This window comes from Myotis daubentonii, chromosome 7, assembly GCF_963259705.1.
Source record: "Myotis daubentonii chromosome 7, mMyoDau2.1, whole genome shotgun sequence".
Taxonomy (NCBI): domain Eukaryota; kingdom Metazoa; phylum Chordata; class Mammalia; order Chiroptera; family Vespertilionidae; genus Myotis; species Myotis daubentonii.
The window spans coordinates 78,558,944-78,585,197 of NC_081846.1; the positions used below are offsets into that span (position 1 = coordinate 78,558,944).

Below are 26,254 nucleotides of genomic sequence, written 5' to 3' on the forward strand. Positions count from 1 at the left end.
ACATTTTTAAAAAATCAAAAATGCCTCAAAATTGGCACTAATTAGATCACAAAGAGGACACCTATTTACAGTATGAGACCTGAAACAAGAAGGTACAGCATAGCCTTGTTCTACCTCAGCTGGGGACTCAGATTCTCCTCTACTTGGTGAACAGTCACAAAAGGGCAGTGATTACTGATTTTAGCATTACAAATAAATTATAACAAGAACACAAATTTGCAAACAAAGTCCACAAATAATGAGAACTGACTATACCTGTCTCACTGAGTAGCTGTAACGATTTAAAGCATTGCAGATTCTTTCGGGACACCACGATAAAGCAAGAATCAAAACAAAGTGCATCACAGGAACTTTCTGGTTTCCCAGGGCATATAACAGTTATGTTTACATTATACTGTATTCTATTAATGTGTGCAATAGCATTATGCATAGAAAACAATGTACATAACTTAATTTAAAAATACTTTATCGCCAAAGCATGCTAACTATCCTCTGAACCTTCAGTGAGTTGCAATCTTTTTGCTGGTGGAGGTTCTTGCTTTGATATTGATGAAAACACAGTATCTGTGAAGAGCACTACAGCGAAGTGCATTACAGTGAGGTGCGCAGAAACAAGATGCACTATAGCATAGTGCACTACAGTGAGGGGCACTACAGTGAGGGGCACTACAGTGAGGTGCACTACAGCAAGGGGCACTACAGTGAGGGGCACTACACTGAGGTGCACTACAGCAAGGGGCACTACAACGAGGGGCACTACAGTGAGGGGCACTACAGCAAGGGGCACTACAACGAGGGGCACTACAGTGAGGGGCACTACAGTGAGGTGCACGACAGCGAGGGGCACGACAGCGAGGGGCACGACAGCGAGGGGCACTACAGCGAGGGGCACTACAGCGAGGGGCACTACAGCGAGGGGCACTACAGCGAGGGGCACTACAGTGAGGGGCACTACAGCGAGGGGCACTACAGCGAGGGGCACTACAGTGAGGTGCACTACAGTGAGGGGCACTACAGTGAGGGGCACTACAGTGAGGTGAACTACAGTGAGGTGCACTACAGCAAGGGGCACTAATGCAAGTTGTGCCTGCACAGAGAAAGCACTGCTTCCTAGCATCGTGTGAACTCTCTGCAAATATTAGTTATTGCTGGAGAATCAAATACTGTACGTCAATCATAAAAAAAAATCACATGGTGTAAAAAGCGTAACAAATTTAAGGAAAAAAGAACAAAGGAGACATAGAATGACAGACACATGAATATGACTTGGAAGAAAGTAAAAACTCAGAATTTCTTCCTAAAGCAATCTCTCACCAAAAGGTCACACTCCCCATGCCAGTCATCTATGTAACTTTTTGCTCTCAAGTCCATTCTCTGCACACCTTGTCCTTTCTGTTAAGATATCAAAGGAAAGGACATTTGCCAAACACCCTTGCCAACTGGTTTCCATAGAGGTGGCTGTGGGAGGCACCAGCAGAAGCTGGGGGGGCCGGCACACGGAGCAGCCAGGGTCTCTCCCCTCCTTCCGTCAGCCCAGGGCCATCTCCTCCATGGATGCAGCTCTTTCCAGGGGACAGCCCTTCCCATTTCTGATGATACCCCTAACTCCCATCCTCCTGCAGCGCTAGGGGTGGGACATCTTCCTGTGGCTGCAAATATCTGGGTCACCACATACTTTTGGGTGTCTCGCCTCTTCTATGACCTAAGTACTCTACGTAATTTTCAGTAATAGGTTCTCTGTCCAAAATGCCTACTCCAGTTCTTCTGACTCACATCCTACTAAAACACTAGCTCCAGAAGGGTGCCACACCTGCAATTTTGCCAAGAACCCACCCCCCAAACACACACACACACACACACACACACACACGACCCCACAAATCTCACCTGTCATTTTCTGAGTCTCTGGCTTCTCTGAATTGAGAGCCAGTGAAGGTGTGTTTGCCTTTTTTTAACTCACTGCTGCAGGAAAAAGAAAAGTACACTTATAAAGATATTAGAGCTACTTCAGCTTTTTGCCAAGTTACATTACCTCTGCCACCTTTCAATATGGGCTACTGGCTGCCCCTGAACCACGGTTCGCTCCGCTTAAGTGTAATTTTTGAAGACTAAGCATTACTCTCAACTCATAAATACCATGATTAAAAAACAAAAACAAAAACAACAATCCAAATGCAGCCTATGGCACGTATCCAATTCACTCTCATCGTCAGCACTGGCCACTCCTGGCTGCCGACAGCAGCCCGCGTCACCATTACCCATTAATTCTGAGGCAACTTCCATGCTCTTGTCTTGTCTTTCCATTGTTTCTCAGCCTAGTGCATAAAAATGGATTGCCAGACTGTAATCAGGGCAGGCAGAGAAGAGGAATAAACAAGTTCACTTGGATAAAAGAATCCAACAGTGAACACGATTCTGATAAGTGGGTCAGAGAAGCAGGAGAAGGGGGGCTGTGGGGAATGCTCACTGCTCACTGAACCCCATTCTCTCCCCGACACCCATAGACTGAGGTCTAGGCGACAGAATATGAATGGAAAGTGACACTACTAGTGGCCCTGCCAAAGTCTTCCCACGCTGGCTCCTCCACCCATTCCCCACTTCCAACGGACTGGGATGGGCATTACTGCAGGGTGGTCCTGGAGGGCCCATGTTCCAAAGTCAGGGCCTATTTAGTCTTGATTTCTTAAAAGGGGCCACTCCCCCCCCCACCAGCAGCAGCAGCCCAAAACTATGGACAAGAAAAATAACTACACACACACACACACACACACACACACACACACACACACATACACACACGGAGGTCCGTTTATGATAGGTCAGCAATGTAGGACATACACCTTTCCAATGAGCTGGTCAGGCACTGATCGAGGTGGCCATGGGGTATATAAAATAACCCGAGGATGCTCCTTCCAGAAGGATCTCTTTAGGAGACCCGCTGGGTCAGGGGCTCAGGAACGAACCCCTGTTGTTCCTGGTCCCCCATTTCTTGTCAGAGAGAGCAGTTCAGTGCTGACCAACCAGCACTCTGTAGTATAACCACCCAGATTCAGAAAGGCCAGGTGGGCCTCCCAGCAGCCAGGGCAGACATGAAGCTGAGATCACATCTCCAGGCCAGTGCTTTTCAAGGGGGCAGGGACGCTACAGCGTAGGGCCAGTCCAAGAGGCATTCCTGGACTGTGAAGAATCGAGTACCAAAATAGAGGATAAGTATTCTGGGATATTTTATAACAATTTGATAGGGTAATTTTATGTTTTTGAATCTACTAATAAAATTAAGGGCTTGTTATTTTGAACTGTCTTATTCTTTTATTTCACTTTTCTAGTAACTGCTTTTTATTGTACCAGATCATGAGGGCTTATAATTTTTAACAACTGTTCTCTTTCTCCAGGCACCCCAAGTACCCAAACTCTTCTGCCAAATTTCCAAGACTACTGTACCCCCTCACCCCATCTTTCCTGCCTCACCCTCACCCTCACCCTCACCTAGCTCTCCTCCCTCCTTCAGGCTCAGCAACTCACTCTACCTTCCTTTCAAGGTGGCATCTCTCATTAAATGGGTGGTGATAAAACTCTCTGCAGGCCCCTGTGAGGTAAGCTGGGGGCACTGGTTCTTGTAGGTTCCCTGGATGGTGAGCTGGGGGCACTGGTTCCTGCAGGTTCCCTGGATGGTGAGTTGCGGGCAGTGATTCCTGTAGGTTCCTTGGATGGTGAGCTGTGGACACTGGTTCTTATAAGCCATCTTGAGGTTCAGACCAAAACAAAGAATTAAGTGATGATTCAGCCATCCATCAACAGGGCTAAAATAACATGGGCTCTGGTCCCACTATGGCTCATGGCCATAGTGAAAGAACTGACTAGAAACCTGTCCATGGCCTTACCTCCGTTAATTCACCTTAGGGAGAGCCTCGGCCTGCCCGACAGGAGCTGTCCATCCATCATTGTCAACCTGGAAAGCAAAGTGAAATGCCCCTGCCCCCCTCCTCCGGGGAGAGGACATACAATATGGGGAGAAATCCCACACTGGCCTCGGAGAAAGGAGAGGTTCTTTAGAAAGCGAGTCGCCGGTGTGTGGCATCAGTATGCTGGAGTATATGGGGAGGGAGCGGGATGCAGAGCCGGACTGATAAACTGCCCATCACAAGGGTGTACTGACCCAGGCAGAGAAAAGGCTGAAACACACCTCCTTGAAAGTGAAGAGGAGAAAAACAGGCGGCAACAAGCGTAACAGAATAAGCAAAGGTAACAGAATAAGCAAAGGAAACTGGGGCAGACCCAGGCAGCACCAACCTCCTCAGCGTGGGTGTGCTGGGGCTGCTGTAGGTCTAGGTTCCCGCAGACCTCATTTTGTAGAATTTCCAGGGATGAACGGACCGTGACTTTATCAGAAGCCCACATCAACATCTTTCATAATCAATAAGACATGTGTCGTTGGTGAGATCAGAAAGGCAGTGAATCCAGGGGGAAGGACATGCGTGAGTGTTCTAGCAAGTTCCACGTTCGTCTGGGTATCACCTGTCTGGATACTTGAAATATGTAAAATGTTTAAATACTGTGTTCAAGTAAAGCCAGACAACAGATGCAAGATGCTGTTTTGAAACCTCCCGCCACAGAATGGGAATTCTGGTTAGATCTAGTCCACACTGGGCATGCCTGTGAAGACAGCTGCTCTGCGCTCCTCGTCTGGCCTGGGACAAGTGGGTGTCCAGAGCCCTGACCTCTGCCCTGCGGCCCCACCTTTCACCCTTCCCTTGGCCAGGGAAAGTGGGGTTACCCCATACTCCTCTTTGAATATGGGCAGTGGCTACCAGAGTGCAGTCTTATGGACTCCAAGGCACTGCTTGGACTCTGAGGAAGAGGACTTAGAATGAAGTACCAACATACATCACAGCAAAGGGCCAGGACGGTGACAGGCATTCCTCAGCTGATAATCTCCTGAAGCCGGTGGCCTCCATCAAGCTGGCTCCGGAGCTTGCTCCTGTCCCCTCCTGCCCGGCACAGCTCACAGATGAGGCCAGACACTCACACTGCCAAACGTGACTACGGTCCTGGAGCCGCAGAGAGAAACCAGCTCAGCAGTGGTGTCTCATTTTAATCACTCTAAGGCCTGCTGTCCAAGTCCCCCGTTCTGTTAGGCCTCTTCTAAGATTATTCATCTTTATGCCAGCAGGGAAGCGTCATTAACTTTAAATCCCATAATCGGGGTTTGTTGATTAATGATTTCAGTGTCAGCCCTACCAAGGCAAACACAGTCACACACCACATAACAGCGTTTCAGGCAATAGCAGAGTGCATCTAGAGTGGTCCCATCCTATATAAGAAAAGGCTAATATGCAAATAGACTGAACGGCAGAATGACTGGTCACTATGATGCACACTGACCATGAGGGGGCAGACGCTAAACACAGGAGCTGCCCCATGGTGGTCAGTGCACTCCCACAAAGGGAGCGCTGCTAAGCCAGAAGCCCTGAGCTCGGCTCACAGCTGATGAGCACAGCAGCAGTGGCCGCCTCTGCGGCAGTGCTAAGGATGTCCGACTGATGGCTTAGGCCCACTCCCCCTAAGCCGGCAGTCGGACATCCCCTGAGGGCTCCTGACTGTGAGACGGCGCAGGCCGGGCTGAGGGACACCCACCCTGAGTGCATGAATTTTGTGCACTGGGCCTCTAGTAAGATTATAACAGAGCTGAAATTTCCTATTACCTAGTGATGTCATAGCAGTCAAACATCAAAGTGCAATGTATTCTGCTCTCATGTTTGTGGCGAAGCCAGTGTTAACACACCTGCTGCACTGCCAGCGCATAAAGTGCAGTGCACAACTATGTACAGCACATGGCACTCGATGAGGATAAAGGACCAGTTTATGCATTTACTGTACTTTGTGTTGTTATTAGAGTGGACTCTTTCTACTTATACAAGAGCATGCCACGTTAGGCCAACAGTACGCCATGTTTATCACATCTCTCGACTGCATCATTTTCCCTTGTGCTCAATTGAGTCTCTTGACGTAACGTGCAATACCAGCTTGTAGCCTAGAAGCAACAGGCTATACCACATAGGCCAGTCCACCCAGGTGTGTATAATACACTCTGTGATGTTCGCACATAACAACAATAAAATCGTCTAACAATGCATTTCTCAGAATGTATCCCCGTGTTAAGTGACACAGGACTGTAAAATGAAACAAACTTTTTCTACCTACACCTTTTTTTTCTTTATATTCATTTGTTTAGCTCATCATAATGCTGCGTACCAGGTTCTGTGCTGGCCACTGGTGGTAGGAAGAGCAATAGGCCAGTGCTAGCCCTCAGGAAATTTACAGTCCAGATAGAACCTCAGCAAGTAAAACGTATTTTTTCTTTTAAAATATATTTTTATTGACTTCAGAGAGGAAGGGAGAGGGAGAGATAGAAACATCAATGATGAGAGAGAATCATTGACGAGCTGCCTCCTGTATGCCCCCAACTGGGGATGGAGCCCGCAACCCGGGCATGTGCCCTTGATCAGAATCGAACCTAGGACCCTTCAGTCCACAGGCCGATGCTCTATCCACTGAGCCAAACCAGCTAGGGCAAGTAAAATGTATTTCAATTTCATTCTGCCCTTCCTCCACTTCCCTGGCAGCGTATGTTCACATCATTTATTTGGGTGGCTTTGGTTTTAATTTTATTTTTACCATGAACACTCCATCTTTCTCTTCCTGTCACGTGTCAAGAAGTGAAGCTTAGAAACTGGTTCTTTCAGAAATTAAGGCATAAAAGACCAGGTACAGGATCTACCAATCCATTTGAGAAACAGTTTCTAACATCAGCTTCCCAATAATATCCTCTCCCCCCACAGGCTCTACAGTAGTCAAAGAGTCAGTTGTTTTGAGAAGCCAATAGGCTTCCTGATCTAAATGGACTCATATGGTTCCATCCACACCTGAGCACACAGCCAGGACAACTTCATCCTGCCTATATCAGGAGAGGGGATATGCAACACGGGAGAACAGAGAGCTGCTTCTCTCCCTTCTGGAAGACCCAGCTATTTCCAATCTCCTAGGAGTCACCAGCGTGTATAGAGGCCATGTGCTTTATATTCTGAAGGCTATTTAAGGGATTAGAGAAACGCCAAGTCATCTGTGATATGGCTTTCAAGTTATAAATGTCAATGACAGCCAAGTCTGCTGCGTTGGGAACTCTTCCAACAGCAGGTTGACAACAACCCAATTCGATCAGTCTGGGAGGCAGACAGGCAGCTGCTCTTTCAGTAGCTATTCCTACAAGAGCCAAGAGGCCTCTCCAAGGCAGCTAGGTATAGTGTACGGGGGAGGGGGGGGACAACATCTTTGGTGGTGGATAGACAGAGCCCTGGAGCGCCACATGACACCAACACGTCTGGCTGCTCCGTGAAGGCTGTCAACCACACACAGTGCAGAGTGGCACAGGTGGGAGGTGCAGACATTGCCATAAGAAACAAACAACCAAAAAACCACCACAGCACAGAAAAGGCAGGAAGATGCTCATTGCTCCCCTAGCATAAGCCACAGCAACTAGGTATCAGGGATCTGAGACCCAGCTCCGAGCTCCAGGATGCCAGCCCACGACCTCCAGCTGCCTTGTCTGACAATCTTGGAGAGTAGTGAGCAAACACCCCTATCTGCCACCACTAAACTAATCTGAGAACAGACCTGTGAAGACAGGTTGTTTGGCTGACCAGTCTCTGAAATGAAGCCCCATTTCCATTAAGTGATGTGCGTGGTGTGTGATGTGGGGAAGCAGCGGAGGGAGGGTGTTGCTTGTTGCATCTCAGACAAAATCCCCATGTCTTTAGAGATTTGAAATCCCTTTGAGGTTCTGAAGAAGACACTTCCTGTTTCTCTGGTTTCTCCCAGCAGGACAAACTCTAAAGGTGACAGCTAGAGAGAAGTCTCTGATAAAACTCACATAGTCACAGGATTTTCCTAACATTAAGGCCTTTATTCACATCAGACATTCGTCTGCTTGTGAGTTTTTAATTCTGTGATGTTGTTCGAGACAAAGTTTGTTCGAAGACCCACATACATAAGAAACGAATTAGGAATGTTTAATGTTTCATTCTGTTAGCCCCATAAGCTCGACACCCAAATCCTATCAACCTGTGAAATCCAAATATTCTGCTCCCAAGCTGAATGCCTGATTTACCAAGGTAACTCTCAAGGGTAGCCCGAGCAGTGGTTTCAAGCTCTACTGAATTCAGTCGGTAAATAAGGAAGTATTTAGCAAACAGCTTCCTCCACAAAATATGCTTGTAACTGGGGACTTTAAGAAAAGTTAGTCTTTGAGCAATGGTTTCTTGATGTAGACACAGCTCGGAAAGTGTGCAATCTTGTTGAGTCACACTCCAGTTCACTGCTGTTTCTTCTGTTCACATCATGATCCTCCATGTCAGGTCTTGGTTGGGCTGCTCTAAAAGGGGTAGTCCTTCCATGCAAGAGTGACTAAATGATTGAATAAAGTAATAAATGGCCTACTGCTCCCATCACTTTACTAATTCTAGACAGATGAAATAGTCTTGCCTAATTATCCCACCGATCAAGTCCACTAGGCTTTAACCAGATAGCCAGCGATATCCCCTCAGGATTGGGCTGCACTGGTAGCCTACAGGATCTGTATTTTGATGGTTCCAATTGCTACCATCTCACTCAACTACTTGGTCCTCTCCCTCCCCAGGTCAAATATCCTGGATCTGTGCTTCGCCAGGTAAATATTTGCTTACTACAGTACTTACATGGCCTAATGGGTCCCCACCAATGTCCACTTAGAACAGTGATCACTCCTGAAATCACAAGGACAAAGACATTTTGAAGTTTCTCCCCTTTAAGACCTTGATTCACTGAAAACAGATGGGTTGACAAAGAGCTTCTATGAACTTTGCTTCTTCCATTTTGGAACCCAAGTGCCTTTTAAGATAGTCTCCCCAAAAAAGGATACCTAAAAATATCTAGGTGAGAGGCTTATCACTTCAACTGTAGAGGCATTTATCTAATAAATTGTATTATCTCACTTGCTAGGATCCAAATCCATCCATTATTAGATCAGTAGGAGTAAGGCAGAGACAGGGCCTCTGCACAGAACTGCTCTTTGTTCTAAGTCTCAGGAGGCATTAAACCAAAGCTTTTACCAATCTGAAAGCTTTCCAGACTCAACTACATCAATATATACACAGTCCCAAGTATACCACATGTATACACACAATTTTAGCAACAAACAGCTCCATTACAAAAAAACAAAGGAGTTTGCCAGGAGATAAAGCCCACTGAATTACACACCTGTTCATTCAAATATAACAGATTATTTACAGCCACTTCACCTTGAATAAAACCCAAAAAAGCAATGAAAAGCCATTCTACAAATATATCTACTATGTGCTTCTATCCAGGTAATACTTCCCTCTATAAAACACCTTTCTTAAAGAATAAAAGTGGGGGGGAGGGGGGGACGGAACATGTCCTTTAACAGATACATGCAGTGTGTTTCTGCTATTTGTGAAATCTATCAGCAGAGAATTCTAAAACTGAAAGAGCTCAACTGGGAGGGAGGCAAGGAGAGAGCAGGGAGGAGGGAGGAAAAAAATAAAAACCAAACTACACAGACCCACCTGCAAGTTGACTGCCCACAGGTCTTCTAAGACTAACCAACTAGTCTACCTTCTACTTACGAACCTCATATAAGAACATGTACCATTTTCTGCTGGAAAAAAAATGTCTGAACAAGTTTTGTTATTTTTAATCCAGTCAAGCCAATTCTCTCTTTATATGGTCTGTAGCATATAACTACCCTTCACAGCATTAACATTTTTGTCTGTGCCAATCTCTGAGCAATACCAGAGGGTGGTAAACTGGGCAATTTGGGAGAGCAAGCTCAACCCTCGGTCATCCCAAACTCGCCATCTCCACAAAAAGAGTCTGTCCTCACTAAATGCTTACTAAAGAGGGATGGAAGGCTGGAAGGAATTGAGGCAGTGCCAGTGACCTTGTGGCTGCCTTTTTTTAGCAGCTTTTATTTGAGATAGCTTTGAGGTTAGGACTGATTTTTGAAAATATATTATCATGATACAGAAAAGGCTGTTAACTCCAATAAGTCCAATCATCAAGATCTATTTTGAGAAAACAGGAACAGACTCATAGACACAGAGAACAGACTGATGGTTGCCAGAGGGGTGGGGGTTAGGGGACTGAGTAAAAAAGGTGAAGGGATTGAGAAGGGCAGGTTGGTAGTTACAAACTAGTCACATGGATGTAAAGTACAGCATAGAAATATAGTCAATAATATTGTGATAACTATGTATGGTGCCCATTGGGTACTGGAAATGTCGGAGAAGAACACTTCATAAAGTATATGATTGGCTAACCACTCTACTGTACAACTGAAACTAATTCAAAATAATACTGTATGCATTTGGGAGAAACAATCCTAAGCACCTTAGTCAATATCAAAAACACCTCATTCCACAGCAAAGGAAACCATCAACAAAACAAGAAAGCCCACTGCATGGGAGGACATATTTGCAAATGTTATCACCGATAAGGGTTTAATCTCCAACATTTACAGGAAACTCATACAACTTAACAAAAGGAAGATAAACGACCCAATGAAAAAATGGGCAATGGTCCTAAATAGATAATTTTCGAAAGAAGACAGAAGAAAGGCCAAAAGACATATGAAAATATGTTCAAAGTCACTAATCATCCGAGAGCTGCAAATCAAAACAACAATGCAGTAATATCTCACACCTGTCAGAAAGGCTATCATCAACAAATCAACAAACGACAAGTGCTGGCGAGGATGTAGAGAAAAAAGGAACCCTCGTGCACTGCTGGTGGGAATGCAGACTGGTGCAGCCACTGTGGAGAACAGTATAGAGTTTCCTCAAAAAACTAAAAATGGAACTCCCATTTGACCCAGTGATCCCACTTCTAGGAATATATCCCAAGAAACTAGAAACACCAATTAGAAAGGATATATGCACCCATATGTTCATAGCAGCACAGTTCATAGCTAAGTTTTTGAAACAGCCTAAGTGCCCATCAATAGCTGAGTAGATTAAAAAATGCGGTACATCTACACAGTATGAAATACTGTGGAATACTATGCTGTAGTAAAAAAGAAGGAGTTCTTACCATCTGCAACAGCATGGATGGAACTGGAGAGCATTGTGCTAAGTGAAATAAGCCAGTCAGAGAAAGATAAATATCATATGATCTCACTCATTTGTGAAATATAATGAACAACATAAACTGGTGAACAAAAACAGATCCAGAGACAGAGAAGCATCAATCAGACTCTCAAACCTCAGAGGGAAGGTAGGGGAGGTTGGGGGTAAGGGGGAGAGATCAACCAAAGGACTTATATATGCAAGCATATAGGCCTAACCAAAGGACACAGACAACAGGGGGGTGAGGGCATGAGGGGGGTGGGGGGAGATGGGAGGTAATGTGGGGATAAGGACACATATGTAATAACTTAATCAATAAAAAATATTTTAAAAACAAACAAAAAACCCCACCCCATTCATGTGATATGATAGGGCTAATAAAATGAATAGCCATGTGCCTCAGACCTAAGTAATATCAATTTACTTTCAGTGCTTTTACTCCTTTCTGTATGTTTTCATAAACATCTCACTTGGTACTTTACATGGTAATTTTCCTAATGAGTACTGGGTTCAAGTGCAAGGGCAGTGAGTGACATGAATCATACCAGGAGAAACAATGTAAAAATTTAAAAAAAAAATGTTCATAATGTGCCAAAAAAGAAAATTCATTACCCTTTACCTCCTCAATGCTTTCAGATTTGGATTTGTTTTTCTTTAATAACACACTAATTAAGAAGTCAATCTTGATTTTACCTTAAGAATCAGACAAGCTACTCCCAGAGTCATACGAAAACTACTGTATTACTCTTGGCTGTATATATTAGCAAAATTCATAGTCACCAAGAAACCAAAAGGCCATTCACTTCTATCCTCAGCAAAGCTTTAATGTCCAACTAATCTTAAATATAATTTCCTGTGGAGCCAAGGGTATAACATTAATGAAAATTTATAGGCATTTCTAGCTGTGTCTGTAAAGGAAATGTTGAAGGAAGTCCTTTCTCCTTCCTAATTTTCAAAACAGCATCACTCTGCCACTTTCATCAAGATTTCACCCAAAAGTACCTTGCTTGGGGATTGACACACTCCCTCAACCTCTTCTTGGGCTTATGTTTTGATTTTCTTCCCTTTCTTAATTATAGCAAAACTGTGAAAGCATTTGCAAATAGAGATCAGGGGAATGCAATTCAAACTAGAAAAAAGAATAGGCAGCAATCACAGGGGACAAACAGTGAAAGAGGAGCTAGAAAAAATTGGAATCCCATTCTTAATCAACATTTGCCTCCTTCATTTTATATTCTGGATAAAAGATATTACAAATAGCCCATAAAATACCCTAATGATCAGCGCTATACTCTAGGGTGGTGCTCTATTAAAAAATCTGCATTCTGTTTCTTGCCTCTATCCCTATCCCTCTTCAAAGCCCTTCTAAGTGGACGATGATAAAGCAAACATGTTCAAGGACCACCCTGCAGTGTCTCCTCTGGATCTGAAGACACAATGGCAGCCAATTCTACCCCTCCCCATCCCTCATGCCCTTCAGCACTGAAATCTGTTGGGTTGATCCCTCTTCATTTAAACTCACGCTTTCATCCTCTTTTTCCTTATGGACAATGTCGCTCCAAATAGAGGATCTCAGAATCTTGATGCAAAGACAACCATGGACATGACTCAAAGCAGGCTTTCCCTCGCTCCTTCTTTTCCACAGCCTAATGAGCAAAGGTAGCTCATTGAGAACATGAAAGCTGTCCCATTTTTATTCACGTGAGAAAGTAGTTGAAGGGAGTCTATGGTTCTACCTAAAATATCATGTCTAGAGAAAAGATTTCTAATGATAAGGTCATCCAGTGGTATACACTAAAAATGGCCATGTTTATAAGCTTTAAGTCATTCAATCTTCCTTATGGAACATCAGCTGCTCACACAGGAAAAGACCCCGTCATTACAACTGGCTTCATTCCACTTGCATCTGATGTTGGGCAGAGCAGCCTCATTTACCAAGCAGTGAAATTCTAGAGAGACCCTTCACATCACAACTTACACACAATCTTAACCTTAAGTGTGTTTGGTTTTATCACACTTTGAACTTTCTAGCATATTTTCATCTCAGTGAGGCCTGTCATCCTGCCTCCACTGAGAGCTTCTCAAAATATACCACCCAATCCAAATCTGTCCCCTATCACTCCCAATGCCTAGATTCAAACTCAGGGGTCCACCCTCACCAGCCACGAGGGCAACAAAGTGAAGCTCCAAGCCTTTGTCTTTCTGTGTCTGAATCAGAGGTAATCACAGTACCTCAGCCAGAAATGATGGCGGATTTATGAACAAACACAACCAAACCAAAGAGTACAGTTGCCACATCAGAGGGGCAAGGAGCCCTCTACAAACATTAGCAATTGTTATTTGGGTTGCTATTGCTATACAAGGATAATTAATTAACAGGATAATAAAAGAGCAGTTCCAGAACCAGTCAGCAGCCTGGCACCACAGCCTCTGTGGGTGCCCAATGTGCTATACTTTCATTTTGCCAACAGCAGTTTTGTCAGGCGGGTGTGACAATGACAACGATTTAGTGTGTACCCTTAGCTAAAATGATGGTCCTCAGGTAAAGTGTGTTTGATTCACAAATGAGAAAAAAAGTATTCAAACCTGTGACTTTCAAATTCCTCAAGAGCTTGGATTATAGAGATAATACTTGTAGCCAACAAAGTTTATCCAAGATTCTACCAAGATGGCCGAGGGCCAAGAGTGTGGAACACCAGGTCTGCAACTGCTTTTAATGTTCACTCACAATGTCACAAAGAGAAAATCCCTGCTACAAAACTTGCACACCATCCCAAACAGCATTTGGTATTTACATCAAAATTATTCTAACAGGCACTTGGGCAGCAGTTCTCAACCTGTGGGTCACGGCCCCTTTGGCGGTCAAACGACCCTTTCACAGGGGTCGCCTAAGACCATCCTGCATATCAGATATTTACATGATTCATAACAGTAGCAACATTACAGTTATTAAGTAGCAACAAAAATAATTTTATTGCTGGGTCACAACATGAGGAACTATATTTAAAGGGCCAGAAGGTTGAGAACCACTGCACTAGGGAATTGGTCTTAAAATTCTGTTTCTGGAACCATCCCCAAGTTACACTTGGTCTGTCCCTTAGCCTAACAGTTCCCGTCATGTAGTCCCTGGACCAGCAACATGAACATCACCTGGGAATCTGTGATACAGAATCTTAGACCCCACACACACCTATTGAATCAGGAACTCTGAGTCAGTTGCAACCTGAACATGCCCTCTAGGAGTCTAGACTTGTAGCCAACAAAGTTTATCCAAGATTCTACCAAGATGGCCGAGGGCCAAGAGTGTGGGACACCAGGTCTGCAACTGCTTTTAATGTTCACTCACAATGTCACAAAGAGAAAATCCCTGCGAACCTTTTGAGCTCGGCGTGTCAGCATTTTGAAAAACCCTAACTTAACTCTGGTGCTGTGTCATATATAGAAATTTTTTGATATTTGCAACCATAGTAAAACAAAGACTTATGTTTTTGATATTTATTTTATATATTTAAATGCCATTTAACAAAGAAAAATCAACCAAAAAAATGAGTTCGCCTGTCACCTCTGACACGCGTGTCATAGGTTCGCCATCACTGGGACTCTAGGAGGTGCGCTCAAGTGTAAAAACCACTGCCAATAGGCTACTAACATGTGGGCTGGACATCAGACAGCTCTTTTCCTTAAAATATTACCTGGCACTTTTTTGTTCCTTAAAAACCTGCTATAGGATGATGTCAACTGTTCCTTTCTATTTTTAAATCCTCATGATGAAGCTGAGGGTGATTCATTTAGTGCCTTATGTGATCACTTAAAGAACAACCTTCTTCTCTCCTGCCCCTAATGGAAGGTGACTGCTGCCTGTTATTTCTGATGTAATTACAGGAATGATCCAGTAACAAAAGTTTGTCCTTTATCAACCTCAGCAAACAATAATAATTATAATTATAACTGTAATTATAATGCTCCATTCTTTCCCACAATTTGTTCACTATCCTTTGAAAGTGGTCATATCACATGTCATAACAAGGAAACACGGAACCCGGGATCAAACTCAGTTTATTGTAAACAGAGATCAACACTGTAAGTGTTTGGGCAAACCTTTTTCAACAGACAGGAAACAAGTATGCATTAACCATTTGGCTCATTTATCTCAGTGAAATATGGGAAAACTGATTTAATGTTTACTATGCATCCTAATGTGACCTCCCAATACTCAATGGTTTATCATGAGACACCACCCATCATCCAACTAATTATCAAAGCAGGAAGCGTTAAGGTGCATTTCCTAAATGATAAATAACCGTTTCTATACCATTAATTGAAGTATGTATTAATTCAGAGGAGTTAATTTCATACCTGCTGTGAAGTCTCCTGATGAACTGTGAATACCAACATATTATTAATTTCCCTTTGCTTTTTGATTAATTTCATACTTACACTGGGTGAGAAAGGCGATATTAATGATGTCTGGAATACAATGTTCAATTCTTGTAAGATACTAAATCAACCTCAAGTGTTCAAGTAAAAAGAACCCAGATAAGGAAATAATAATAGAATCATCTCTAGGAGGTGTCCAAGTTGCCATGCAAATAAATGCCCTGAAACCCAGACAGTGTTTAAGCTGTAAATTCCAGTTCAGACTCTTCTGGGACAGAAGGAGAATGAAAGCTAGAATTCTGGAGGCTGCAATATGCACAGATAAACTGCCGCCCCTAAATTAACTGGGAGTTAATTTATTTTCCACTACAATTCTCAATTTTCCAAGGGTATCTGTGTTTTCCTTAGTCTCTTCACACCCTTGTCTTCTCTTGACTCTCTCTGCAACAATCGCAGGACTTCTAGCTCTAGATGTGTGAAGAAAGAGGTCAGAGGGTATAAGAAAATGAGTATGAACAGTCAGAAACCTTCGTGTGCACATGCTAATCCTATCCTGATAATGCCTCCATTAATTGAGAAACTGCTATGTGCCAGGACACTAAGAGTTCTGCATAAGTTATTTAACTTATCCTCGGGGTAGAGTTATTATACACATTTTGCAGATAGAGAAACTGAGCTTCAGAAAGCTAAACACCTTGCATCTTCACCCAGATCTGCAGGGCTCCCAGGCCACACTGCCTCCCTAAGAGCCTGATTAAATGGACCATTTCGGCTGCCTGGACATTATTCCAGAAGAGCTGAACGCTCGGGCATGATGTCTTCCTCTAAGAAACTCCCCCTCTAATCCAGCTCCAACTGACCCGTCTTTTCTGAATGCCAACATTTTTATACAATGTCACAATTCTATGCTATTGGATTTTCTCCTGTCCACTAGAGTACCCTGTTCCTTAAATCTCCCTTCACAGTCTTATGCCAACTAAGACTGATTCCCAACTCCTAAGTACAGCCTCGGTCATCTCTGGCCATTGTCTAGGGCAGTGCTCTCCAATGACAGCCCCTCCTACATGTGGTTATTTAATTTAAATTAATTAAAAAAAATAAATTCAGTTCTCAGACACACCAGCCACATTTCAAGTGCTCAGTAGCTACACGTGGCTAGGGCTCTCCTGTTGGGCAGACGGAACAGCAAATAGAGGATATCTTGTCATGGCAGGAAGTTCTACTGGACAGCACTGGTATCCAGCTACCTCAAGACAGCATCTTTCCACCTAAGACCCACCAACAGCTGTGCAGGACAAAGCTTCCTACCTCGGAGCTAATTAAAGGCTTCATCAGATTAACTGGGGCCATACCTGTGTGTCTTCACATACTACCTTCTAAGGCAGTGGTTCTCAACCTTCTAGCCCTTTAAATACAGTTCCTCATGTTGTGACCCAACTATAAAATTATTTTCGTTGCTACTTCATAACTGTAATGTTGCTACTGTTATGAATTGTAATGTAAATATCTGATATGCAGGATGGTCTTAGGCGACCCCTGTGAAAGGGTCGTTTGACCGCCAAAGGGGCCGCGACCCACAGGTTGAGAACCACTTTCTAAGGAGTAACATTCCTTGAAACATTAAGTCACTTGGTAAACTTATAAACAAAGCGAGCAGACCAACAGCATAGAACAGAAAGCACTGGAAATGAGTGGCAATAAGAAACAATCATCCTAAGTCCTTCCATTCAGGAGTAACCACCCTCTGCAACTGTAGGTCAGGAATCACCAGGAGCTACCCCACACATGCACAGCCACCCACACAGGACCTCACCAAAGCTCTCTCAGAGTGAGGAATTAATCTTTGCTATATCTCCTTGGAAAGACAAAATCCCCAAAGTTAGTCTCTTATTTCTAATTATTAAAGAAGTTAATGCAAAGAAACCACCTTTCAAATAATTTATTTCCTACCAATCAGTTCCACTTAACTGCTTCACTAAAAGTTGGACTGACAACAATGAGATAAGTTCTTGGTGACAATGACAGTCTGACAACAGGTTAGAAAAGAGAACCTCCATCTGCTTGGTCCCCTCGCTGACACCTGATCTGGAAGGAGTTACTTAAAAGATTTCCAGGAATTAAAAACTTGAGAAACTGAGTGTAGCTCCTCTTTGGGAGAAGATCCTAACCCAACAGGTGGTTACTACTGGATCAGAACAGCCCCAGGTGGAGCCATGATGAACAGGCAGGGTCACTGATATGATATTCAACTGTTACAACCTGCAAGTGCCCTGCACCTGCACTGCTTCTCCCCTCAGTTCTCCATGGCTTTCCCCTTCCTCCCTCTCTGCTGCTTGTGCACCAGGGATTGAACTCTGTGCCCAAGACAAGCCAACCCTCATGCTGCCCACCCTGGTCTATTAAGTGCCGACTGAAGTCTGAAGGCCACTTTCACTGCCGGGCCAGTGGTCAGCAAACTGCAGCTCGCGAGCCACATGAGGCTCTTTGGCCCCTTGAGTGTGGCTCTTCCACAAAATACCGACTTCTGCGCATGGGCCACGAAGTTTCAATCACACTGTACATGCATGCCCGCATGTGGTATTTTGTGGAAGAGCCACACTCAAGGGGCCAAAGAGCCGCATGTGGCTCGCGAGCTGCAGTTTGCCGACCACAGCTTTAGGCAATTTTAGCCTTGATGGTTCCAGACTCAAACTGGTATACGGTTCAGACGTAGGCCTCTCAGACCACAATGATAAAGCAACAAACAGGAATTTTGTAAAGCTAGGACAAGAAATCAAGGTGGAGAGTTTTCTAATAAATATGCCAATCAATTCATCCTTGTGGGGGTGAGGTGATGAGGAACTAACTTGTTCCTCCTTAGAGCCTATGAACGCCATCTGATCCGTTTGGTCCTCGCTCCCGTCTCTGAGCTCCCACCTCAGTCACATCAGTAAAAGCCTGCCTCTTCCCAGCATTACTCACCTTGGCTTAAGGACCAACTGAATTACTAACCAACCGTAATGAGAGTTCCAGCATTAACCACTTCCTGACCAATAGCTCATAACAGCTTTGTAACCTGGGGACCTTCCCCCAGCCTCATCCCCCCTCCTTCCCAACCCACTCCTCATCACCTACCATATGAACCCCCCAGGCTAGGCCTTTCTGCTTCAAAAAGGTGGCTTAGGAACCACCTCTAAGATCAAACCCTGGCCTGTGCAGCCCTCCAGAATCAGGAAGGACTGCTTTGCTCAAGCAATAGCAATAGCAACCCAACTAGTCTACCTCTTCTCCCTGTGTCTTCAGATTTTACCTGCGCCTAATGCAGGCATACCTCCTTGTATTGCTTTACAGGTATTGCGTTAATACAGTCAACAGTAAAAATAAACATTTTAAAATAAATAAACTCACTATTTTATTTAAAAATAAAAAACTTGAAGGCAAGACTCTCCACCAGCAAAAAGTTTACGACTCACTTTACTGTGATACTCACTGTACTATGGTGGTCTGGAACTAAGCCCACAGTATTTCCGAGCTGTGTGTGCACATGCAACGTACCTTCCCTAACAAACAACATCTACTCTGGAAACTTTCCCAGGACTGACGTGACCGCTGCCTCCTGCGTGGTGACGCCCATAACCTGACTGTCAACTCCTCAAGAGCAGAACACATCTTACATTCCTTGGTATCTCTAAACAGCATTTTAGACACACAGTCTTACACAAAATCAACACTCTGCAAGTACTTGATATCCCACTGAAAATAGTTTCTATCCACGCTTGCAAGTTCATTATTCCAACAGTGGATTCCCAGACTATAAGACCCCTTCAAAGTCCTGTTAGCTGCTAGCACTCCGTGAGCCCACAGAGGCGCTATGCTGAGGCAGGGCGCCCAGGCTCTGGACTCAGGCTGCCAGTGACTCCCAGCTCCACCGATTATTGGTCAGGCGAGGCCAGTGACCTCTAAGCCTCCGCTTCATCTTTTGTGAAACCAGGGTCATAACAGTGCCACTGCTGCCCAGGTTCTCTGCACATAAGAGATAATTATAAAGCACTTGGCACAGTGCCTGGCACACAGTAGGCATTCAAATGTTACCTCTGCCCCTTTTACCATTATTATCAGTAAGTCTCCCTAAGGGCACATGTAGCATAACAGAAAGAACACGGTTATGGGAATTACACCGACCTGTGTTCAAATCCCAACTGTTCAGATCCTGGCTGTGGGACCTTGGGGAAATTCCTCAACCACTCGGCTTCAGTATTTTTATCTGTAAAACGGGATAATAGTCAACCTCAAAGGGTTAGTCTAAGGAAGTCTAAGAATTGAATGAAGGACTATACCTAAAGTTCCCAGTACACAGTTAGCAACTCGGTTAGTGGCGTTTACTAAATATGACTGTAATTCAGCCAAAACACAAGTGGAAAGAAAGGAAATGACACCTGTGTCCTCCTCACTCCAGTCCCTGTCATCTCTCTCCAGTCTAGGTCTTTAGTCCACAGAGCAGGCCCACCACCTCCCAGAGGCTTCAGCAAGGCCTCCCAAAGCACAACCAGTGCAAGGGGAGTACACAGAAAGCTGCGAGGAGACCGTGAGTACATCCCCATTTTCATCGCTTTGCCAGTCTCCAAATATTCCTATCTATCCACACTTCCACATAACTCCAGGGAGGCCATTCCTGAAAGAAAAATACACTTGTACTGTTGATTACCTTTTTTAAACAAGTCTAAGGTTGAAACCATCCTTTAAAAAAAAAAAAAAAAAAAGCCGAAATACTGAGGGAAAAGACCAGGTTTGAAGCAAATATTCAAACAAGTGGATAAAACCCTAGGACATGCAGACCCCCACCAGGGCCACACCCTTACTGGGGAGAAAAATAAACTCTACTCTTTCAGATCAATTTGCAAGTTTTTGAAAACTCAGAGGGGAAGTCAGAGCAAGGGGAGAAGTCCCCAGGTGAGAGGCCTGGCCTGCACTCTCCCCTTCCCAGGCCCTGTGGTTCCTGGCATCTGCCTCCTCTGAGCTCCAGACCAGGAGCCCAGGAGGCCCGAGGGGCAAATCCTTGGCTCAGCTCCCTCAGCTGCTGGAGGGGAGAGGGTGGGCAGCAAGCCAGCCTCAGTTATATGAGATACCACGTAACCAGGTTCCCACCAGAAACATGTGTCTCCCTGGAGAAGATCTTACTCCACAGGGCTGAAAAATGTCCGCACTTCCTTCCACTCTGCCAGGTAGACCCAAAGCCCAAGGCAGGGCCCCTGCAGCAGTCCCAGGCACGCAGGCTCTGACCTAGTCCTGCTCAGCCCGCTGATGGAGGACAGTCACTCTCCCTGATGCAGGCCAATGAAGGCCCATCTGAATCCAGGGGGAGTGAGTTGTTCTTCACAGGAGCATAAATTGCTTGAAAGAGCTGCAAACTCACTGACCATCCCCAATACTCCAGGCAGCTCTCTGCATCCAAGCTTCCTCACTCCTCACACCGCCACCTCCGGCTACACCTTCTTCCTCGCCCCAGCCTCCGCTCCAAGGTGCTCCTGCTAAAACTCTGAAGTCCACAGCACGCTCCTGGCTGACGAGAGCTCGCAGTTCACCAGCAGTTTCAGATCACACTCCTGATCAGACCAGAGCCCCAGCTGGCAGCCCTGATGCTCACTGACAAGCCCTAGGCTCCAATACCATACCTGTTACAGCAATCCTTTTTTGGAGGTGAAAAGGAACGGATGAAGGAATGGAGATGCAGAATTAAAGGAACGAACACGCATCAAGTCACAGAGCTGACAGGTGGCAAAGCCAGGCTGTGAACCCCGACAGTCTCTAGCCTCACCTGTAACCTTTGTACTGGCCAACGTGCTCATTTCAGCCAACGTGGACCACCTGTCCTTTCACTAGAATATTGGAGGAGAGAATGACCTCTTAGACCCAACAAATCATCCTCAGCTGCTGGGTGCTGGGGAGGGCAGGGAGGACCAGCCATGTCCTCCCACCTACACCGACAGCTGTGCCCACCCTCATCAGCATCCCTCCGAGGAGCAGAAATGGAAACTGAAACTTCCCACACAGGCCAGGCTGCACTAGGCAGGCCAATGTGTTTGATTTGCTCGGTGTAACCCATCCTCATTCCTGGCCAAACCCAGCAGCACAGCGCGAATCTGCACTTTCTCTGATGCCATTTAGGAACCACTATCCCCTGCCCATCTTTCCCCAGAGCAGTAATTTTTTAAAAAATAATTCTTGATTTTTTTTTAAGAGAGAGAGGGAGATAAAAAGTATGAGAAATACCAATTGTGAAAGCGAAACATCAATCAACTGCCTCCTACTGGGGATCACACTCCCTACAGGGGATCAAGCCAGCAACCCGGTATGTGCCCTGACCAGGAATCAACCAGCAACCTTCCAGTGCACGGGATGGTGCCTGGGATGACGCCCAGCCAAATGGGCCACACTCAGAGCAGCAATTCTCAAGGAAGACTTGGGAGAGGGAGAGAGATGTCAGAATCCACCCTAGGAGCTTTTGAAAAGATATGCCACCACCATCAAGAAATGCAAATAAATAAACAACCAAAAACCCAAAATCTTCTAGGCCAGTGGTCGGCAAACTCATTAGTCAACAGACCCAAATATCAACAGTACAACGATTGAAATTTCTTTTGAGAGCCAAATTTTTTAAACTTAAACTATATAAGTAGGTACATTGTTATTAACTTAATTAGGGTACGCCTAAGGCTTAGGAAGAGCCACACTCAAGGGGCCAAACAGCCACATGTGGCTCGAGAGCCACAGTTTGCCGGCCACGGTTCTAGGGCATAAACAGTAAGGAGAGGAGCTGGAAGTCTGGTTAACTTCCAAACTCTGTGGGCCAGTACCAAGCCCCAGCCACCTTTTCCCTGAGCAACCTTGTCATACTTCAAAGATTTAACATTCCACCTCCAGAGATTCATTTGGTGGGTTCTTTTGCAAGTGAACAAAAAATGAGGGAGGGAGGGGGGAGGGGAAGAGGGAGGGAGGGAGAGAAGGAAAGGGAACAAAATAGAAAAGACAGACACACAGAGAGGGAGGTAAAGAAAGAGAGAAGCCCTGGGGATCCTTTTACAGGACACTGTGACAGGAATAATGGGACCTTTCACATACATACATATCCTCTCTCCTCTCTCTCTTTCTCTCTCTCACACAGATTATGAGTAGAACTTTGACCAGCACTCTTCAAAAGGAAAAACAATGCAAGCCACATAAGTAATTAAAATGTTCCAGAAGTCACATTATAAAGGTAAAAAGAAACAAGTGAAATTAATTCTAATAATGTAGCTTGTTTAACTCAATATATCCAAAATATTAATCTGCAATCGGCAAACAGTCATGAAATCTTTTATTCTTTTCTTCACACTAAGTCTCCAAATTTCAGTGTGTATTTTACATTTACAGAATATCTCAATTTTCAATTGTTCACAGCCACATGTGGCTAGTGGATACCATGCTAAACAATCCAGATTTAGACAGAGATGGGAAGGGAAAGAGCAAGAGAAGAGGTAGATATAAGGTCTTGGACAAAGAACTAAGGGAGTATGATATCCAGGACCATCCACGCTCCACAATCTGTGTTCATTAGGGGACAGGTACAACCAGCCTTCAAACTCAATAGTGAGTCTGTTAGTACCATTTGTTAACTAAGAGATAGCAGGTGTCACCATTTTTGTGCCTCAAAGTACCAGGCTCACAGCTGAAGAATGAGAGTCCATTGCAAATGTACACTCAGTAACATGGTGCCCAGTTAGTTGTACATCACACACGCCTACTAGACACCAAGCGACAGTCTGCACCCTCGGCGTCCACACTGGGGAAAAGAGCCAGAGAATGAAGCTCCACTCAAGGAAATAAAACAATTGTTCCCATCCACTGAGGGGCTATAGAGGGCAGATGACAAAAGGAGAAGGAAGACAGCTTACCACTTGTGGTGGGCAGAACAACCCCCTCACCCAAATATGTCCTTGTCGCAACTCCCAGAATCTGTGTTACCTTACATGGCAAAAGGGACTTTGCTGATGTGATTATGTTAAGGACCTTGAGATGGAGAGATGATCGTGGATTAGGGGTCCAATCTATACATATAAAAGCCTAAGTGACCAAACTACCAAAGGACCTAAATAATCGGTTGCTATGACACACACTGACCACCAGGGGGCAGACGCTCAATGCAGGAGCTGCCCCCTGGTGGGCAGTGTGCTCTCACAGCAGGAGCACCGCTCAGCTGACTGATGGGTCTCTGTGACCCACCAGCCTGGCACTACCTCAGTAGTCCTGCAGGTCCAATCTCCGAAGAACGAGCTAGGCACCAACGGACCAGTGCTGCCAGCACAATCCTGACAGTGCCACCAGCCTCCTGGAAGTCAGTCTCTGGCACTGCAGCCACTTCCCCTCCCTAGATGCTCCCCAAGGAAGAAACAATATAAAAGCAGCTGCCAGCTCCCGACAACCAGCGCAAATGTCAGTGGGATGGATCTAGATCCTGGGCTGGCAAGGGCGTTCCACTGCCCATCCAGAAGGCTGATCGCATCCTGCCCGCCCCCCTTTACCCCCTCAGTACCCCATTCGTGCACGAATTCGTGCACCGGGCCTCTAGTATAATCACAAAGGTCCTTAGAGAGAGAGGCAGGAGCATCACACAAAAGCAAACACATCATGGAGAAGTCAGAGTGATTTGGTCATTTGCTTTGAAGATGAAGGGGGACCAGGGGCCAACGAACACATACATGGCCACCTTTAGAGGCTGGAAACGGCAAGGGAAGAGAGTCTTTCAGAGCCTCCAGAAAGAAAGCAGTCCTGCCAGCACTTTGACTTTAGCCCAATGACTGACTACGTTGGCCTTCTGACCTCCAGAACTGTAAGATAACAAGCTTACATTAAAGCACCAAGTTTATAGCATTTTGTTACAGCAGCAATAGGACACTAATGTACAATGTGTAGAGTGGTCAGATAGACACACACATCTGCTAGAATGCCTCTCCAAGAACAGTAGTAACTGTACTGATAGTATTAGCAATGGTAATGGCCACCATTTACGGAGGGCTTACTCATGCAACCTCAAGCATCCTGCTATAAATACTTCACAAACTTTTAAAATATAATTTTCAGTTTGGAATAACTTCAGATTGACTGAAAACTTACAGGGAGAGTGCGGAGTCACTGTGCAATGGAGGAGGATGTGGGACTTAGTAACACGCAAGCACCTACTCGTGGTCACGACAGTGAAGACTGGCGAGGCTTTGCAACTAGTTTCCTCTGCTTGACCCCTACACTGTAGGCTTCCCTAGATATCACCACCCTTACCGTACAGGTCAGAAACCTCACAAGAAGCTAGTTACCTGAAGGCACGCCACCAGGAGCAGGTCAAACCTGGAGGCGTCGGACTCCCAAGGCCTCGCTGGCGACATCATCTCCCCTCCCTGACAGAGAAGGGTAGGGGCCACTCGGGTTCATGAAAAGCTCCTGAAACGCATGAGAATATCGTGGGAGCTGTGATGGGAAAGGAGGGATCGTGCCTCTGGAAGTCACCTAACTTGTTGTGGGCCCACTAGTACAACGGAGAGCTTTCTCGTGACTCCCAGCGAGCAAGGAGAAACTCGAGAGTCCTTCTCAAGGAGCATTTCTAGAGCAATCTGCCGCAGAAGGAGTCGCCATCAATACTGATCCTCAACCTAACGTCAATTAAACCTCTGGGATCCGTGCGTTGCGGCTTTTACAACATGATTAAACTAAGCTGCTATAAAACAGTCTGCTCCTCAGGTATCCTGCATCTCAATCCTTTCCACCCCTAGATTTTACCACCTGAACAACAACAGTGGGAAGAAGAGCGGTTCCCACCGTGAGGTCCGCACCCACCTCACATACAGCTACACATGGCAAATGGAACAGGAAGTAGACAAGTTCACCTGATGGCCCAGAACAAGCCACCTGGCTCGCCTCTCTCCCAGCCTTTATTCCCTTGTGGCATCCATGGCACAGCAGGCCTCTGGGCACTGGTACAGTACCTGTTTTATTATCTGTGTACAGGCACACCTCGGAGTGAGTTCAGTTCCAGAACACCGCAATAAAGCGAGTCGTAACCTTTATGTTGGTGGAGGTCTTGCCTTCCATTTGTAAAAACCACAACATGTGTGAAACGTAATAAAGCAAAGAGCAACAAAACAAGAAATGCCTGCATCTCTATCAGTGGTTCTCCCAGTATGGCCCCCAAACCAGCATCAGCTTCACCTGTGAACTTAGAGATGCAAATCCTTGGGCCCCATCCCAGGCCTACAGAGCCAGGAACTCTGGGGGTGGGTCCAGGAATCTGAGTTTTAACAAACCTTCTCGGTGTTTCTGATGCATGCTACAGTTTGAGGAACCACTCAGCTATGCATTTCCCCCTCCATGCTGACCTGTGCCCTGGACATGTGTCCCGAAAGGTCTCGTCTGCAAATAAACACTGTGTCATAAATCGACTGTGGGCCTAGGGAAGCTGCTTGCGAGCCTGGTGGGGGCGGCACATTCATTTACCACATAGTTAGGGAAGGTGCAGGCCAGCTGAGGCCAGGTCTGTGCTACATGCTCCACACCCATCCTTGGCTCCATGGAGCTTAAAGCACAGGAGCACTTGAAAATACCAACCTAGAAAACCAACAAATAAGTATAAATGACAAACTGTGGCAAACACTGTGAAAGAAAAGAATGGGGGCAGGGTCCCAGGAGGCCTCCCT

The 26,254-nt window shown here is 45.3% G+C and overlaps 1 protein-coding gene across 3 annotated transcripts in view; it reads right to left on the minus strand.

The window, feature by feature from the left end:
• MGAT5 (alpha-1,6-mannosylglycoprotein 6-beta-N-acetylglucosaminyltransferase) overlaps positions 1-26,254 on the minus strand; it is a 362,213-nt gene that overhangs the window by 299,603 nt on the left and 36,356 nt on the right. Inside the window, exon 2 of one of the 3 annotated variants that reach the window (XM_059704618.1) lies at positions 8,751-8,798. The exons of the other annotated variants lie outside the window; for them this stretch is intronic. The gene's annotated coding sequence lies outside the window, so the exon portion shown is untranslated. The remainder of the gene's footprint in view (positions 1-8,750; positions 8,799-26,254) is intronic. 3 annotated transcript variants of the gene reach the window in all.